Below are 18,705 nucleotides of genomic sequence, written 5' to 3'. Positions count from 1 at the left end.
GTAGCAGTCCCCAACTCTGTACAAAGATCATCCATAGGCCCTGGATTTTGTTTTTGTTTCCCAGGGCCAGGGCTCAAACTCAAGGCTGTGTGTGCCAGGCAAGCACTCTATGACTGAGCTACAGTCCCAGCCCATTAGTCATAATTTTAACCATGACAGCCACAAAAAAATGAGTTAGTCTCCCCATTTTATAAATGAAGATGGTGGTTGACATTTTCATAGAAAACAAAACAAAACAAAACAAGAAAGCAAATACAGCAATTTTTAAACACGGGTTTGTGTGGCAGCCACTGCATGTGATATTTGTTTCTCTGGCCCCACTTCAATGGGAAACTTACTCTGAAGTGGCACCACCATCTACCTGTGGTCTTACTGGTTGGTTTCCCGAGTCAGAGTCTCACTATACAGCCCAGCCTGACCTGGGAACTTGCTCTGTAGACCCAGCTGGCCTCTAACTCACAAGAGATCCTCTAACCTCCCCTTCCCGAGTACAGGGATTAAATGTGTGCATATGTTTCCACTGGCCAAAAGGTGACGTTAAACTGCACTTATCAGAGTAATGTTCAGCAGCAGAATGCTGATACGTGCAGTTTTCAAATTCTTTCATGCATTTTCAGTGCCAGCACCCACATAGATCTTCCCAGCAGGCCTAGATAAGGCTGGTGTCATGCTACTACAGTGTGGTAAACATTGGGAAGTGAGGGGCACGATGCTCAAGAGAAACTTTTGACCTGTTTCCAAGCACCCAGATCTCATGCACCACTGTTTTCATAAATATATTTATAGATCTGCTATCAGCTTCAGGGATCACTTCTCTACTACCCGTTTTCTCTAATAAAATTCTGATATAGTACTTTTTGTTTTCTTTTATTATTAACTTACAATAAGAACATGTTGTTTGTTTGGTAGGCAAAATACTTCAAAATTCTGACGTATCATATTCTGATTTATAAATTTATCTAAGAAGTCTCTGGATTTTTACTCACCTCAGAAGGTATAAAGCTTCACTACTGCTTTATGTGAAAATAACGTAGCACAAAATACCCAAGTGTGTGCACACAGCCAAGCAGAAACCCAGCTAGGTGACGGATCAAGAATTTACTCATATAACCAGGTATGGCGGCACATGCCTTTAATTCCAGCACTCCAGACACACAGGCAGGCAATCTCTGAGATCAAGGTCGGCCTGGTCTACAGAGACAGGCAGGGCTACACAGAGAAACCTTGTATAAAAAAGCAAAAACAAACACAAAACAGCTAAAACAAAAGCAAACAAAGTTCCTGATCCATTAAGCCGGTCCTTCCTTTAATATAATAAAGTGTGGCAGCGGTAAGTGTCTACCCAAGTTTATGTGTGCTTCCTCTCGATCTCTATCACACAGCACCACACATAACCCAAGGGAAGACAGTAAGGCCTGAGTGATGACTGCCTGTATTACAGGGAAGACGGTGGGGACTGAGCTGGGAAGACTGACGCGGTAAAGGAGCAGAGTTTGGAGGGGTTTGCAGAGTAAACAGGTAGAGACGAGCAGTGACAGATTCAAAGCCAAAGATATCTAGAGTGGTTACGTACAGGTGTCTGAAGCTCACGGGATCCTTTCAGAGCACAGAATTCTACAACTCAATGAAAAAGCAGAAGGGATGAAGACACGAACAGATGCTTGAAAGAATTTGTCCCTTTTTTTTAATCAACAGAAATATGATGATGTGCTTAATGTCATTAAGAATCAAGAAATTTGGGGCTAGAGAGATGGCTCAGCAGTTAAGAGCACCAACTGCTCTTCCAGAGGTCCTGAGTTCAATTCCCAGCAACCACATGGTGGCTCACAACCATCTGTAATGGAATCTGATGCCCTCTTCTGGTGTGTCTGAAGACAGCTGCAGTGTACTTATATATAATAAATTAATAAATCTTTAAAAAAAAAGAATCAAGAAATTTAAAATAGTGTGATATTAGTTTAGACCCGGTTAATTAGCAAACCAATGTTTTGAGACTGCTAAGCACTGCAGAGGCTATGAACTCACAGACTCCCTTGCAGCACGGTGCTGGGACTGTTCATGGACTCGCCATGTTGAGAAACACTTTGGCACTGTCATTTTAAATGGCCACATTCATTTTCAATGCAGTGGTATTTCCTTCAAAATATGTAACCAAGAACAATGCACAAATGTTCAGGAGGAATCTTTATAGGAACAAAACTATGGAAACAACCCAGCCTTCCTCAACAGGAGGTAGGTAAACTGGTACGTGTGCACAGGATGGGATGACAGTTGGTTGTGAACGGTTTAACAATTGTTCAGTCTGTACAGGAGACGAGTAACTATAAGAGCTCCACAAAACTTCTACAACGTATTTCCCAACGTTTAAGCTAATTAAGCAGATTTACTTAATTGGGTGTATGTATTAACTAACATGTACATTATAAATTTATGTCATATATATATAATACACAATCAATCTAACTATTCAGAAAGAAAAGGGGGGCTATGGTTACTGATAAGTTCTCAAGTTAAAAAACTTATTATTAAATGATTATTTATTACTAAAAATGACTACTGGGAAATCCAGTTCTAGTCACTGGCAGGATGATTACATTGAGAAAATCAGATGCTAAATAAAATATAAAAACAGCTTTGAAGAAAGTGAGAAGACAGGAGGGGCTGGAGGTAATTCAGCCCTGGAGGAAAGGCAACTCCTGCCACAGGTTAGATGCCTAAGCTCCCCTGTGGCTGTGCCCAGCCCTACTCTACCCACCACCCTAAATGCAATAAGCACGCTGCGTGGGTTTGGGAATGTAACTGAGTGGGGAAGGAGGGTGGGGAAGAGGGACAGTGACATAGATAGGCAGGCAGGCAGAGACAGGTACTGGCTGGCCTCAAGCTGATCCTCCTGACCTGGCCTCCTGAGTAGCTGTGACTACAAATGTAGTAAGCCTGTTGGTAAGCGCTAGTTTGCCCAGAAGTCATAACAAGTAGAAATTTATCTTTTTGCAACTTAATATCAGAGCTTCAAAATACGTAAAGCACAAACTCACAGAATTAAGGAAGAATTATACAAATTTAGCTCACTTATATTTAATGTGATTATTGACAGAATTGGATATAAATATTATACCAATTTTTATTCATCCCATAACTCACTGGTTCTTCCTTTCTGTTCAGTTGGCAGACAAGGGTGGACAGACCCCAATACAGAAGGCTTGAGCAATTCCATCAGTTACCTGGACAAATTCAAGTTATGGCACAAAATGTCCAAGTGTAGAACCTACATTCTCCTCGAGTATGTAAGCTACACTCACCAGCGAAGGCACAGAAGCAGGACTATAATATATTTTGTATACCTACTTACCCATTACCAAAACCTCGGGTCTATAAAGTAGGTCTCATTGGGGAGTTGGGTCAGTGATTTCTTAGACCCTAAACAAGAACCAAACCCCTAAACAAAGAAGCCGCCGTAAAAGCACAGATGTAAACCCACAAATACGCCTCAGTAGATTTCAAATGGGTTCTAAAGGACTGCTGAAAGGTTCCGAAAGGACAACCAGACGCAATAAGCCCATCTAACACACCGCTGCCCTGGCCAGGGATGAGCTACTTAAGACACAGCCCAGTTTAGACAGCATGTGTTGACAGAGCTTTGTCAGTTTTCATGGCTCAGATGAAGAGTCTTTTAAAAACGGAAAGACTAAATAAAAATAATTTAGAAAATATCCTGTGAAAAATGTCTTATGTCCAACAAAGCAATCTGAGAGGAAGATTTCCTGAGCTCCCTCCAGTAACTGACACAGTGGAACATTGTCCTAAAGCCATAGAGATTACAATGTAAACCTGACTGAGCAAGTGCGTGTGCAACACTACAGTGAAACAAAGTAGACACAAATGGCCGGGGCCAACACCAGTCCTTTAAATTAAGGCTGCAAGCCTCATCCCGCAGAAGCAGAATGATTCTTTTGGCCTTTGGCAAATGGATTGATGAAGAACTGGAGAACTCTCTGATCAGTTGGTCCCCCGAGGTTTACAGTGCTCATACTCATCAAAGCCGGCCATAGGTTTGTGCTGTACGAGGAATCCCGTTACTGACCCTAAGCTGAGGAGGAGCCACAGTGAGCAAGCAGCTCTCCACAGTTTCTGCTGTAACTTCCCTTAACAACCAACTGGGAAGTCTCCTGTCTTCCCACCCCAAAAGGATCCCAGTGTCACTCCATCCACCCAAGTTGTCTGTTTTAACAGAGACCTACCAGTTGATGGTGAATGGTGAAAGCTCAAAATTAATTCAAAGCTTGCTTAGTTAGAAATTTCTACAGAATGCATGTGCTAGTTAAGTTCTGTTTCTATGGCCAATACTGTTGGTGCCTGTCCACACATCCATACACACAGCCTGCTGTTGGTGCCTGTCCACATACCACACACATAACCCAAATTATAACTAACCAAGATTCAGGGAACTTCCCTCTGCTATCAAACCTGGGAGCTGCTGGAAGTGTCAGGGTCATCAATATCCCCGGGGGAGTGGTCACCAACTTTAAACAGTCCATCTCACATCATCCATCCTGGCTCCCAGAATCACCTAGGGCTTCACCTCTCAGAGTGGCTGACTGGATGAAGCATCACCATAGGCTGTGATCCTGTGACTTCCTGCGCCTCTAGCAATCTTCCCTAGGATTACTTTCTAAAATAAATGTCCCGCTTTGGAGGGGAGGGGAGATGTCACACAGTTTGTATACCTATGATATACTTTTTACTATAAGCTAATTTCACTCTAATTCTGTCCAATCCTATATGTACCTGAGGCCCAAAGTAAAAGGTCAGAGTACCCAGGTTCCTTCAGTCTCATTCTTTGCTTACCTACAATGTTAGGTCTCGCTCTGCAGCCCAGATGGGCCTCAAGATTTCAATTCTCCTGCCTCAGTTTCCCCAGAGCTGAGACTGTGTGGGCTTTCCCCATCACTCATGCCTGGTTTGTTCTTCCAAGTTGACAAAAGAACTTAGAAAATTAAAACTTCACCATCATAACCCTGACAAGGTAGCAAGCTTACCTTTAGGTTACAAATGGCTCCCCTACACTTACACTTCTTTAAGCCAGTTGCTGAAGGAAAACGCACCAGCAAATACAATGACCACAGAAAAGAAGTGCAGTGTTCAAAGTCACAGCTCACAGGGAAAACAGTATAAGCAGCAGCAGCACTGTTTGTAGGTCCAAAAAGTGGTGGCTTCCCATCACAATAATTACTAATAAATATGAATTTAGAAAATATCGTAAAAGTAATTTCTAAGGATAATATCCATATATTATAGCCTGGAACTTTCCCAACTCTCTCTCTCTCTCTCTCTCTCTCTCTCTCTCTCTCTCTCTCTCTCTCTCTCTCTCTCTCTTTCTCTCTCTCTCTCTCTCACACACACACACACCCCACACACACACAGACATGATCCAATACATTTAGAAGAAATACATTTAGAATTCTAATTTCGGACTTGGTCGGGGATACACTCAGGGCAAATTTGAACAGGATAAAATACCACAGAAAGTTCCAGCAATGGGTGTGGTGGATCAAGGGTTGGTAGAAAAACCACAAGCTTTTTGCAGAGCTGCTGACTAACTGGTGTTTTAGGTCAGGCAACTGTCCCTGCCTTTACATGAAAGACTGTATAAAAATTAGCAAATCCATGTTGAGCTTTGGTGAGAACAACATGGACATGTGCCCTGGCAGTCTCAGTTTGCTTTATCCAAAATAATATCAATTACCATACACTTCTAACCAGATTTTCCTTCCAGGATGCTACCCATGGAGGATGAGCAATGGTGGATTGACCAAGGTCTGGAGTGCACGACAATACAAGCTTAGCAAAGATATGCCATCTTCAAAACAGAAGGGCCTGGGGGACACAGAGAGCATTACTGGGTCTGTGGTTTGAGGGCAGCAGTCACTGGAAGCTTCTTAGAGATGCAAATCCTCCCTGAACTCTACCAGCGCCAGGTGTCACACCTACAGCTACAGAGGTGGTACTAACAGGTTTTTCCTGCTGGGAAAGGGGGCAGAGGTGGGACCTGGCTACCAAGGTCAACAGAATTCCCCTTCTCACTTCTGCTACCAACTTCCAATCCAAAAATAACAGTTCTAAAGAAGAAAGTAAAGCTTTAATTGGAAAATCTCTCCCTAACTGAGCTTTAATGTCTAAAACATATAACCTCCTCCTATACTTGTTTTAGAAGCAGATTCTGGTTAGGGAGACCCTGAAACTTACTACCTAGATAAGGCTGGCCTTAAACTCAGAATTATCCTGCCTCAGCCTCTCAAGTGCTAGGATTGCAGGCATAGGTCACTGGATCAGGCCCAGGGCTCCTTTCCTGATTCTCTGTAATCTACCTCCCACCGCAGATCTTCTCAGTAGTCTATGACTATTCCGTTATGTTCTAGCATACACCCGGAATGTGAAAAGTTCTCAAATAGGGTCATGGGGTGGAGTGAGAGGTGTGGGCAGGGGCTGTTAGGAACAGGAAAGGTAGAGAAACAGAAAGGTTGGTGTCTCCATGGCAGGAGTGATATTTAGTGTCACAGGTTTAAAAATCAGTCAGTCGAGTACATTATTGCTGACCTTAGAGATCTGAAGACTACATTTCAGTTGCAGAATTACTAGAAAGTTATCAATAATGCTTCATCTCGGGGTCCTGATTGCTCAGACATGAGTAGCAGAATGTTGTTGGGTGAAATGATTTGAGACCTGGAACTCCTACCTAAAGCAGATGGGGATGACGGTACAGGGCACACGGAGCAAAGCCAAGCACACTGTAGTCACTAAGGAGAGGCAACAGGTATGTCCTAAAATTCTAGCTACACGTCTGTGTGTTGGAGACTATCTCACTTTGTACCCAGACCTTTAAGCTACAGGATTCTCAAACACCTCCACACATGACATAGTGTCTTTTTTTTTTACATTTATTTATTTATTATGTATACATCATACAGCTTTCTGCCTGATGTATGCCTGCAGGCCAGAAGAGGGTACCAGACCTGATTATAGATGGTTGTGAGCCACCATGTGGTTGCTGGGAATTGAACTCAGGACCTCTGGAAGAGCAGACAGTGCTCTTAACCTCTGAACCATCTCTCCAGCCCCCCATGACATAGTGTCTTAAATATGTTGTTTTTCTCTCATAACTATAAACACACCAAGAGCTTCCCAAATATTTACAAACCAGATCATAAAGTGCTTGTGGTACTAGCCACCCACATAAGCACAAACACAGACATGCACACTCTGAAGACAGAGCAGCCTCCTGAGATGGAGAGCTGTGCTGAGTGTGAAGGGAGCACTGACAATGGGACGTTAGTGTACACTAACAATGGGGTGTTAGCACACACTGACAATGGGATGTTAGCGTGCACTGCATGGGGTATTAAGATACACTCCATGGGGCATTAGCATTAGGATGCACTGTAGGGGGGCCTTGGTGTGCACTAACAATGGGGTGTTAGCACACACTGGCAATGGGGGTGTTAGTATGCACTGCAGGGGGCATTGGTGTGCACTTCCCAGGTAGCATGCACTGCTCACTAATGACTAAAATGACAGGCCACAAAGGGCCACTTATGGGGTAAAGCCTTCCAGGAAGCATTCAGAAGACAGAAGCAGAAGGTAAACAGGACAATGGGAAATAAAGTGAGACCACTGGTGCTCTGTCATTAATATTTAGGAGTGACAGGCAGCACAGAAGAAATGGGAAGATCCGTACAATAAGCCAAGTTCCTTTTCTTCCTGAGTAGAAGGCTGCTGCTGTTACTAAGACAGAAGTGGAGTACTGTGGGCAAATGTGGGCCTGTAGTCAGAATTCTCCACTTCTCCTGACCTCTGGTCTAGCCCTGGCATGTGCTCACTGGGGGAACAATAATATGTCAAACCCTTGACTAGAGGCACTAACCTTGAGTTCTAACCAGAACTCTGACGTATCGATGGGGCACCGTCCCTGCCTTTCACCACACAGCTGTATGACCAGCCCTCTGAACACATCCTGCCCTTTTCGTCTTTGTGCTGTCCCCAGGCTGCTTTTTCCCAGTGGACCAGGCCTCCATGCCCTGGGACACACAGTAGTCCTCTGGCATCTGTGGTTACTGATGAAATGATGTGGCATTTGCATGTAGCCTATGTGATTCTGCCATGTGCTTACGATCATTTCTTGATTACTTACAACAGGACGGTCTCAGAGTCTGTACCCTCTCCCACACAAAGCTGACTTGTCCTTGGGATTAGCTGCCTACTCCCCACCCCAAGCATGAAAAGTAGATACCACCTGAGGTCCCACCCCTGAAGAAAACAAGCATGACAGGACACCCAGGAATCCATCGATGAATCTCCCCGCAAACCGTCCCCCTGACAAACACAGAGCACACAAACAAACTGGGACTATTTACAGTGACCTTGGGAAAGGGTAAGTGCAAAGGTGGACTTGCTCACTAAGTCCAGTATCTACCAGGATGAGCTTCTTACAGATTCTGACGTCACTTTCAATAGTCTCTACGCCAGGTTTCCTGTGGGGATTCCTAGAGAGGATAGACTCTGTGCACCAGCGTACAGCTACTCATTAGTCACCATCCAACACCCAGGAGTAAGTTACATGAAAGGACGGTGCATGGCTAGACTTGCTCGGCTCTTCCGTGTCTTAAATCATTGACCTAGATTTTATTTCAGTAAAGGTTCTGGCAACATCGTTCTGGCGAGACGGAACCAGCTGGGGAGGGGGAGAGGCAGGGAAGAAGAGAGAGAACATTCTGAGATGCCCTGATGGGAATTTGAAAGGTTGCCTCTCCGGTAGGTGTGTGGTGAACGGCCTCGGCAGACTTATCGGTGACCATACTATGCAACACCGAAGGGAGCAGTGCCACAGTCCACCCAGATGACTTGGTACACTTCCTCCCACGCACACTTCTCCCTGTGTCCCGTGGGCCAGGATCAGCTCCTGCCTCTGGGAGCTTTCACTGTATTGGGTAGCTACTTTCCAATCAAGTCCACCTCAGAGAATGGGTTCCAAAGACAGACCCCTCTCTAGCTAAGTACATGGTTTTAAGTGGCACCCCCAAGCTTGGGTGTTCAGAGTCATCAGAGAACACATTCTACCTGAAGTGGCATTCTCCTAAGCTTAAAAACAAACAAATAAAGACAAGAACTGATATACTCAGGTTTTACTCTCTGCTCTTACCAAATACCTTCATCCCAGAGCCCTTGGTTGGGCTCAGCCTTCTGTTTAAGAGTAGTGATATGAATGCCGACTCCTCCTATGGAATGCCTAGATGAGATGGCTCCACTCTCCAGAGCTAGCAATGTCACCGTGGCCTGCAGCCGATGCTGAGCAGGAATCCTTACAGGTCTTCAGCTCTCTCCCTGCAACATTCCGCTGCCCCTAAGAACTCCTAGTGAACCTCCCTGAGCCTATCACTGCCCACTCCTCATCTTAGGAGATGGCTTCCATATGCCCCCATGGGGAGACAACCACTATCCACCCTGGAGAAGTCCTGACTGTCTAGCGTCCTGTGTGTGCTGATTTACTGGCCTGTTCTCTCATTTCTGTATGAAGATAAGCTGTGAAAAGCTCAAGAAGGAAGCACAGACATAAATAGACTTGTTTTGTTTTTGCATTTGCTTTTTTGAGACAGAGTCTCATTATTGTTGATGAAAAAAAAAAAAAAAAAACCCTCACCTCAAAGGAAGCAGAGGTGAGTCTATTCTGAGCCAAATCTGAGAGGTGGGGCTTGGTTTTACATCGCCCCAAATGACTACACAGCCCTGGAGCAGACTTGTGAGCCTTTACTACCACAGAACAAAAGAGTCCTGCTGCCACCTCATTTACAATTGTACAGACAGCAGGTAGAAGGCAGCAAAGAGCAGGAGAAATTCGAGGGGTTCCAGATGCTGTCTGATGATACATACTCTTAGCTTTTGGGTTAGTGGTCTGCTAAGCTAGTAAGTTTTACCCGACAGCCACGAGGATGATAGGTCAGACGCAGAAGTGATGGGTTCTTAAGAGAACCGAGGACAACCCAGGATTACAGCTCTGGATCTGCATCATTCCAACTAATTATAACCATGAGGTCGGCCTTTAACAGAGGTATGACTTTTTTCTGAGAACTTCAGTTCACACCTCATAGCTCAGACTAGCCTTGAACTGGCAGTGTTTTTTGGTTCAGCCTCCCAAGTGCTGGACTACAGGTATGAGCCACCAAGCCTGGGTAGTATTCCTAAGAGAGTCTGGTGGCAACTGGTTTTGTTGGCGATGGATCTGGCAGCCCTTATTCACCCATCCCCCTCAGAGACCACTAGGGTAAGCCTGGTGTGGAAACTTGAAGGCAACCATACAATCTATAAATGCTCGCGCACGGGACATGCTGAGCGCCTGACTGCTTCTGCAGGGGAGCAGGACTGGGTTCTCAGCATTCACACAGAAGATAACGACAACTCTAGTTCCTGAACATCCTCCAGGGGCACCAGGCACACGCAGTGCACGGATACACCTGCAGACAAATAATCACACACATAACATAAAGATACTGTTTTCTGAAAAAAGAAAAACAGTCTAAAACTGAATGGACCCAGGGAGCCCACCTGGGAGCTCCCCAGGAAGCTGGGGACTGACCCGTTCTCAGGGCAACTGTCAAATAGCTACAGGTGGTGTGGAAGCGGCAGGGGACTGACCAATGTATGCCTAGGTACCCGTGACATGTAGTTTTCACCTACAAGATGTTAGTGCAAAGGATACTTCCTGCCCCATACATCATGACTACTGAACACGAGTGCGTTATGGAAAAGTCCAGATGTCTTTTGAGAATTGTTTCTCTTTTATCTTCAGTGTGTGTGTGTGTGTGTGTGTGTGTGTGTGTGTGTGTCTGTGTGTGTGTCTGTGTGTGTGTGTGTGTGTGTGTGTGTGTGTGTGTGTGGACACGCAGGAACTTGTGTGCTATGGCTTGTGTGTGTAAGTCAGAAAATAACTCAACAACTCTTGAAAGTTGGTTCTCTCCCTCCTCTGTGGGTTCTGGGATTGAACTCTCCTGCAATGCTACGGTGGATATCCGAGTTACCCTAGGACATATTTTAAAAATATATTTATCTTTACTCTATGTGTGCGTGTCTATATGCCAGGTGTACCATATATCTAGGTACTGTATGAGTACGGTGCCCATGGAGGCAGAAGAGGACGTCAGATCCCCTGGAACCAGAGTTACAGATGGTTGTGAGTCTCCATGTAGTTGCTAGGAACTGGGCCTCTGCAAGAGCAGCCACTGCTCATAACATCTGAGCCCTGGGACGGATCTTCAGCCACAGCAGTAGGAACGCACCTGCTGTCTCAGCAGAAAGCCACTGTGCTATCTGGGGAAGCCGCCAAGAGAATCTAGAGTGTGGACTCTGTCTAACCCGGCAAGTGGACACTGCTGTCTGAAGACAGCGCCGCCGGGCATTGTGAGACCTGACAAAGCACTGCTCAGCCTGGTTTTCCTCATTTACAAAATGAGGGGGAAAATGAGACTAAACCACATGAATGTAATCTTTCTCCACACCTGTACTTGACTGTTATTGACGCTGGAGCTAAACTGCCCATCCCCTGTCACCTCAATAAACAAAGACGACAGTGGCTGACTTTTAGGTAATACCTGTGCAATGTTAAATACTGAACTCTAACACAGCAGGTCCTCAAGTTCCATCCTACCCCTCTGCTGGGTGTGGGTGTGCACACCCCGTGCATGACGGTGGCCTTTTAATGCTATCCTGTCTTTGCAATCCCTCCATTAGGCAACAAAACACAAAATCAGGGTGCCATTTTCCACTCTCTAGATCTTTCTCTAAGCATGTGATTCCAGGAATTTTAAAAGTAACTTGTTTAATTCCCCTGGTTAGGCCAAAGGAGTTGGGCAATGGAGTCTTGAGGGACTTTAACCTGTTGAGGCCTTAGAGGTCGAGGGCCTGGGAGAGGTGGCGAGAGAGCGGCCTGCATAGAGGAGGCGTCCTGCCCATGCTTGCTCACCAGGCTCTGTTTCGCCAACTACTTTCCCTAGCTGGCTCTCCTAGTCAGAAATCATTCCTTGGATTTATAAGTCAAATCAACACCGGGTTACTGGATAGTCAGCTTACACAAAATTATTTCTAAAACCCGTCCACTAACTCGGAGAGACGGGTCAGAGTGTGTATTTTTCTTGAAGAGGACCCAAGTTGAGTTCTCAGCACCCAAGCCAGGCAGCTCATAACCACCTGCGGCTCCAGCCACAGGTTCAAGGCTCCCTTCTGGACTCCACAGGCACTGGTGCTCATGTGTGCACACACCTGCAAAGACGCATCTGTATATGATAATTGAAAAATGAAAATAAATCTTTAATAAATTTTAAAAATCTCTCCACTAACCAAGAGCATCGATTCCTCCCCTGAATCAGTCCATGGATGTTTTGCATTTCCCTCAATGAAACAAATGGTCACTTTGGATTACTAAATATAAATCTTCAAAGCTTCTACTTCAAGTAAGTGTAAAAATATTTATGAAGCTGGTTACAACACTGTTGTTTGTTCAAGTGGAACCTGTCGTAGTTGGTTTCCGTTGTTGTTTTAATTTCTCTCAGGACCAGATCCCTGTGATTCCAGGCTCTGCTTCCCTTCCTTTCCTACTGGTTTGAAATGATCACCAGGTTGGTAATGAACAGAGAAGCCTGCAGGCAGCCTCGTGCTTTCGCCTACCTGTGACAGCTGGGCCATGTGGACAGGCAAGTGGCTTAGAAGAACCATTACCCAGGGCTCCCGTCTGCAGGAGATAACCAGACTTGGGGTTCAGCTCACCATGTTTCCAGAACTTGTTGGAGAAGTCTTGGGCTTAGACAATGAGGAGAGGGAAGCTGGAGGCTGAACAGAGCAAATCTGTGACAGGAAGGAAGACTGGACCTAGAACAGCCACCTCAAGTGCTAAGTCCTCAGGCCCAGGTCCCAGGAACAAAGCTGTAGGAAAGGTGTGGAGAAGGCAAAGAAGGGAGAGGTCAGCCGCAGATGCCAGCCTGGGTGTCAGTGAGATGCAGGCAGGCCCGTGCTGGAGAACAGCCTCGAGTCCTGAAAACTGAGAAACTGGAATTTAAGACAGGATCCTGTGAGCTTTGCTTCTTCAGGCCCACTCAGTCACCCTGTGGAGATTGAAAGCCTTGGCCCCCTCCTAGCAGCCCAGCATCTGGGAGGCCTGTGATGCTCTGGGAGGTTTTCAGGCTGTCGGGAAAGCTCAATGCAACGTCCTGTAAGGGTTACCCTTAGTACTAGACTCCTTGACTAAGCAGCGGAGCCTCGTGAGTATCTGATTTTCTCTGGAGAGTGAGGTCCCGGGCCGGCTTCTTCTCAAGATAGAAGCAGGCTGAAGGTCAATAACCTCATGAGAGGCACAGCGTGAGGGAGGGAACCACACGTAAAGGCAAGTTCTGATGGCTGATCTTACCGCCTATCAGGTCTGTTAAAGTACATGGCCTGCTTCTTTGGGGGTTCTCCAGGCTGTGGCAGCAAAGCGCACTGTAAAAGTGCTAGGGAAAATGACTGCCACTCACTGCATTTCATTTTACCAGCAAATGAGCCAGCAGGGTTAAGTATGCACAAGCTGACTCTGGTTCCAGAGGAGAATTCTCCAGGAGCCACCGTTCTCCTAAGAGACTAAGAGAAGCAGAGTGGGAACCTAAGCTAAGCAAAGATCCTCTCCTGCGGAAGCCTTGTTTAGAAAATGTTTAGTGGGGTTAGGGTCAGCGACCGTCAAACAGAGCAACAGAGAGGTGACCTCTGCCTGGGGAAGTGTGTGCAGTCCCTGTTTGGCAGAGAGGCTTCACTTTCTACTTCACCTCAACAGTGACGGTGAGCCTTTTATACAAGCAGAAAGGATTCTTGGCCCCTTAGCCTCCTCAATGCCACAGGCCTAGTGCGGTCTGCATGACAGGTGATGTTAACAGGGAGGAATGTTACCCTCCCCCGCTAAACTCCACTTCCTGCAGGCATGGCAGTTTTATTAAAACACGGTTTTATTGAAACAGTATTTTAGGATATTTGTCAGGGGAGATAAAACCTGACTGATTTAACAGGAGGGAGAAATGTTTTTCGTTTTGTCTGGTCTCTGGCTGGGCAAACAGCACGGTTGTTATCTCTGTGCCCAGGACTGAGACAGTATGTGCCAGTGACACAAACCTGATGCACTTAGCAATGAGGAATGGGTGCATCTAAAAGTGTAGCCGAGGTACAGAGGGCAGGCGCCACAGCTGTAGAGAGAGGGACTTGACAGATACCTGAACAGTCAAAGACATGGAACAGTGCAGAGGAGAAAACAAACATATCCCACATCTCTGACAGCACCACAGACAGCATCCAAACAGCTAAACAACCTGCCAGAAAAGGCAGCTGTGAACTCTTGGGATAAACAGTCCATCTAGAGCATCTGAGGGCTAAAAGTGTCGAAAGTACACAGCCAACCACGGCTTCCGTGCATGACAGGAATAAGTAAGAAAGGTGGGTCCGAAACAAGGCGTCAAGCAACGACACAACAAGCATTAAGACCACAGCACAATTGTCAAGCCACACTGTGATGAGCCCAGAGCTTAGACTGTGTTAGATGTTTCACCAAACACGAGACCAAGAGCCGTGCTGACTGTAGAAACTGGCATTGCGACACTCTGTGGGTCCAGAAAGGGAGCAAAATTCAGTCAACTTAGAATTGTTTTTCTGGGTTTATGGTAAACTCTCTGACAAGCCTGCTGCCTCTGTGAAGCTAACTGCATGGAGGTTTACATAGTCTGTGATGAGTTCAACTGTGTCTCCCCAAAAGCTGTATACTGAAGTTCCAACTCCCAGAAACTCAGAATGTGACCTTATATGGACACGGACTCTTCAGAGAACTAATCCAGGTTAAGTGAAACCTTCAGGACGAGACCTCACCCAATGTGACTGGTGTCCTTATGTAAGGGAGAAATCTGGACGTGAAGAAGACATCAATCAGGGTACGATGAGGAGAAACTGGCCTCCCACAAACATGGAGAGAAGCCTGAAATGTCTCCTGCTTCACAGTCCAGTGTCCCCTTACCTCCAACATCCACAACTTTTCAGAGGACAACTGGCCTGAAAAACTCCTCCACCACTATATGTAGGTGTCAGCAATAATAATTCCCTTTTATGTATGGCCCCATGTACTAATTCAGATTGGTCACAAGATCAAGACACAGGGCACAGAGGGACGTGGGATACCTCAAAGCCATAGCATGGTACTGACATCGGAACCCCAATGAAGAGAACACACACTTCATGTGTTCCTGGGATGACTCACAGCCAGCAAGAATGGAGCCTCCTCCACGTCCACTGCTGCCAGGTCTCAAATATGCCTAGCCATCCCCACCAGGGCAAACGTGCCGATCAAAGAATGCTGTTCCTGGCATGGGGAGGCCCTCCATGTAGTAAAGTCACAGTGGGCTGAGGGCCACCGGTGCTAATGGCCACAGGCCTCCAGTCCGTAAAGCTCACCCGACCTTTAACTACACCCACAGCTGTTAGCAAGCAGCAGAGTCATAACCAACCACACTGGCTTACAGGCAGTGCAGTGTCATGCCGGTCACCAGGAAGACATTGTACTGCTCCTGGCAAAAGCTTGAATTATTTACTATCTATTTATTACTAGTACTACACCACTGGACTCCGGGGGATTTCTAGACTTTACTCTTTGTTCTTCCATTATGAGATAGGGCAAACACACTGATTTTTAATTTGGAGGCAAACTGACCCCTGGAGCTGAGTCACTGTCCCGAATGTGAGTTATGTCCTGGAGCAGACCCCTCATCCTTAGCCAAAAGATGCTGACACTCAGCTGGTTATGCACTGGGCTCTCTGTGGATCTGTGGTAACCTTTTCTCAGTATCATTTTCCGCTTTAATCTGAATAGAATGTCACTTCAGACTGTCGAAATGTCACTTCAGAGCATCACATTCAGCCCCTCTCCCATGGATCTTCTTGCGATAGACACCCTTATGTCACTGACCTAAGCTTACCTGTGAAGGTTTTAAATAGGTTTGGTTCAGGAGATAAAACAACCAGCACAATGGAGTGCAGAGAGACGGGGGGGGGGGGGGGGGGGTCCCTGCTGAGACTAGCAGTGCTAAGAGCCATGGAGTGAATGTAGCGCCATTTTGAAAATTCCAAGTCCACACAAAACAGGGTGTCGGCACGGGGATCTACTCAAGAAGAGAGGTGAGTTGTGTTTCTAAGACTCATTAGCTTTCCTGAAGGAACCCAGAGAAGATGTGGGAGCGTCCACCCGAGAACTGGACGGGACAAGTGTCAGTCAGGACACCCTAGGAGGCAGAGTGCTCCGCAGGGCTTCATGGGGGAAGGGGCAGGAAGGACACAAACTCAGTGTCAGAGCTGGGACTTCCGTAAAGCCATGTGTTAAAATGCTCTTCAGCATATGTTGGTACTAAAATATAACACGCTAGGTTTACATGTTCAGAAATCAAACTGGAAAATGAACTCATGATCAGAGTTTCAGAAGCTTCCAGCCCACAGACTGCTTCTAAGTCAGGAAGCCTCCCTCAGACTGGTCTCCATGGTCACATCCCTGTCCCACCCCTGCATATTTTTTGTGAGACCAGTTGCTCTGAGAGTAAAATGTCTCACAGAGAACTAAGGAGTAGGTGGTCAAGATCTCGGGACAGAGTAATCATCAACCTCACCCTATTTTGCTACTATAATTTATTCCCTTCATAGTCTGGGTTTTCCATAAACCCCATTCATTAAGACCAAAGATTCTCAGACTCCACCCAGACCTACTGAACTGGAAATTCTTAGGGTGACACTGGAAAACTGTATTGTAACAAGTCCTCGGGGTGACGAGGGAACAAACTCAAGTCCAGAGACCACTGACAATTACCATCTATTTTCTGTATTTAACTCTGCACCAGGGGCTCCTTGGCACTTAAGCGCTATATTTAATACCAGGGCAAGCCTCTTTCCCCAGCAATGCCACCCTCCCTGTGAGATCCCACACTATCTGTCAGGAGGTGACATCCAGGTTTGTTTCCACAGAGCTCGGACAGTTACTCATGACCTGAGTGCTGGGCACGCTGGCCTTCCTGATCTGAGCACACGGCCTTGATCGCACACTCACAGCAGAGACCCTGCTGGTTACTGGAATTCATGACAGCATCTGGTTATTCTAGGCCAGTGTTTCTGAAGGTGAAATCAACAAGCAGAAAAATCACCTGGAAGAGCGGAGATGGTACACTTGAGAGGGTCACGAATTCCAGGCCAGCCTGGGCTACAGAGCATGCCTGTCACACACACACACACACACACACACACACACACACACACACACACACTACCTGGAAGGTTCTGTTCCTAGTCTCTTTAACCAGTAATTCCTAGGGCTAGGGCAAGAGAATCCACATTTTCAATACACAGTGGGATTCAATGTTTACGGCCACAGATGAAAATCATCTTGATAATTAACCATGGGTCAAATCAACTGCCTCTGGGATTATGAGAACCCTGGCATAAACTAAAACAAAGTGGTAATTTTGCTCTACCTTGTGGCCTGCTACTTAAACATATATCGTGAGTTATGAGTCTTTAAAAAAAAAAAAAAAAAAAAAACCCTCACAATTTGTGTTCACCCTGGATTCACCTGTGAAGACTCTGGGTTAATTTTCTTATCAGATAGAGTTTTCCCTGGTTCCAACTTATGAAATTGAATTCCAAGGCTGCTGAACTTTATGTTCAACCCAGATATTGTGAAACCATATGAAGGTATTTTCTGATCAGTTTCTAAAGCTTCAGCAAAATGGAGGCATGGAATTTCAAGACACAAGGGAGGACACCCAGATATCTATCAAATTGTGGGTGTTATTTATAAGCAGTGTAGCATGTTCCACTTCTGCACTATCCCTACTTTAGCTATGAAAGTTAAACTTAGTCTTAATCCAGTGTTCCGTGCCCATGAGCTCCATGTTTCTCCACCCCCAGGTACCTGCAGGCAGCCAGTCAAAATAACCACCAAATAAGTAGATACTAAGAGCAGAAAAAGCCAGAATTAAGTGACTTTTAATGCTGCTGGAAAAAAAGAAATGGTTGAAAAACAAAAATTAAAAGAAATGACAAGATCTTCACAAAAATAATCACCGAGTCCTCTTGAAGCAACCCGTGCCTGTCTTTATCTTGCCAAACATACGCCAATCCTTTCCCTAAGAATGCACTGTCTAGTTAAATTCCCACTAGGGCTTTCTATATTAAGACGCACATAAGCTATGGGTGACAGAAACACGTGAGAAAGCATGCACACACTCACTCACCCGCACATATTCCTAAAGTGTTTGAAAATCATTAGCTTCTGCTAACTTATTCTTTTCTGAATTTGACAACAAACTTGCAAAGTTCCATTTCCAGGACTAATCTAAGAAGATAGCTTTAATAAACGTTCACAGAGGGGTTGGGGATTTAGCTCAGTGGTAGAGCGCTTGCCTAGCAAGCGCAAGGCCCTGGGTTCGGTCCCCAGTTCCGAAAAAAAAAAAAAGAATAAAAAAAAATAAATAAATAAACATTCACAGAAAGAAGGAACATACCTTTGTGCGGGCTTGCAAGAATATATTTAATTAAAATATAATCTATCTGCAGCAAAAGTTGTCCTTTTTAGGTGTACAGTCTAGCAAACTCTGACAATGCACACAGCCATTTAACCAT

General features: G+C 45.6%; 1 protein-coding gene across 43 annotated transcripts in view; it reads right to left on the bottom strand.

The window, feature by feature from the left end:
• The window catches only part of Ppfibp1 (PPFIB scaffold protein 1), a 156,397-nt gene that overhangs the window by 58,016 nt on the left and 79,676 nt on the right, over positions 1 to 18,705 (bottom strand). For 9 of the 43 annotated variants that reach the window (XM_087657790.1, XM_087657801.1, XM_087657808.1 and 6 more), the window contains exon 3: positions 8,263 to 8,367. The gene's annotated coding sequence lies outside the window, so the exon portion shown is untranslated. 43 annotated transcript variants of the gene reach the window in all.

Source organism: Rattus norvegicus, chromosome 4 (assembly GCF_021556685.1).
Source record: "Rattus norvegicus strain SHRSP/BbbUtx chromosome 4, alternate assembly SHRSP_T2T, whole genome shotgun sequence".
In the NCBI taxonomy this organism is placed as follows: Eukaryota; Metazoa; Chordata; class Mammalia; order Rodentia; family Muridae; genus Rattus; species Rattus norvegicus.
Note: the sequence above shows the minus strand (reverse complement) of the source record. Positions and strands in the feature narration are given on the sequence as shown.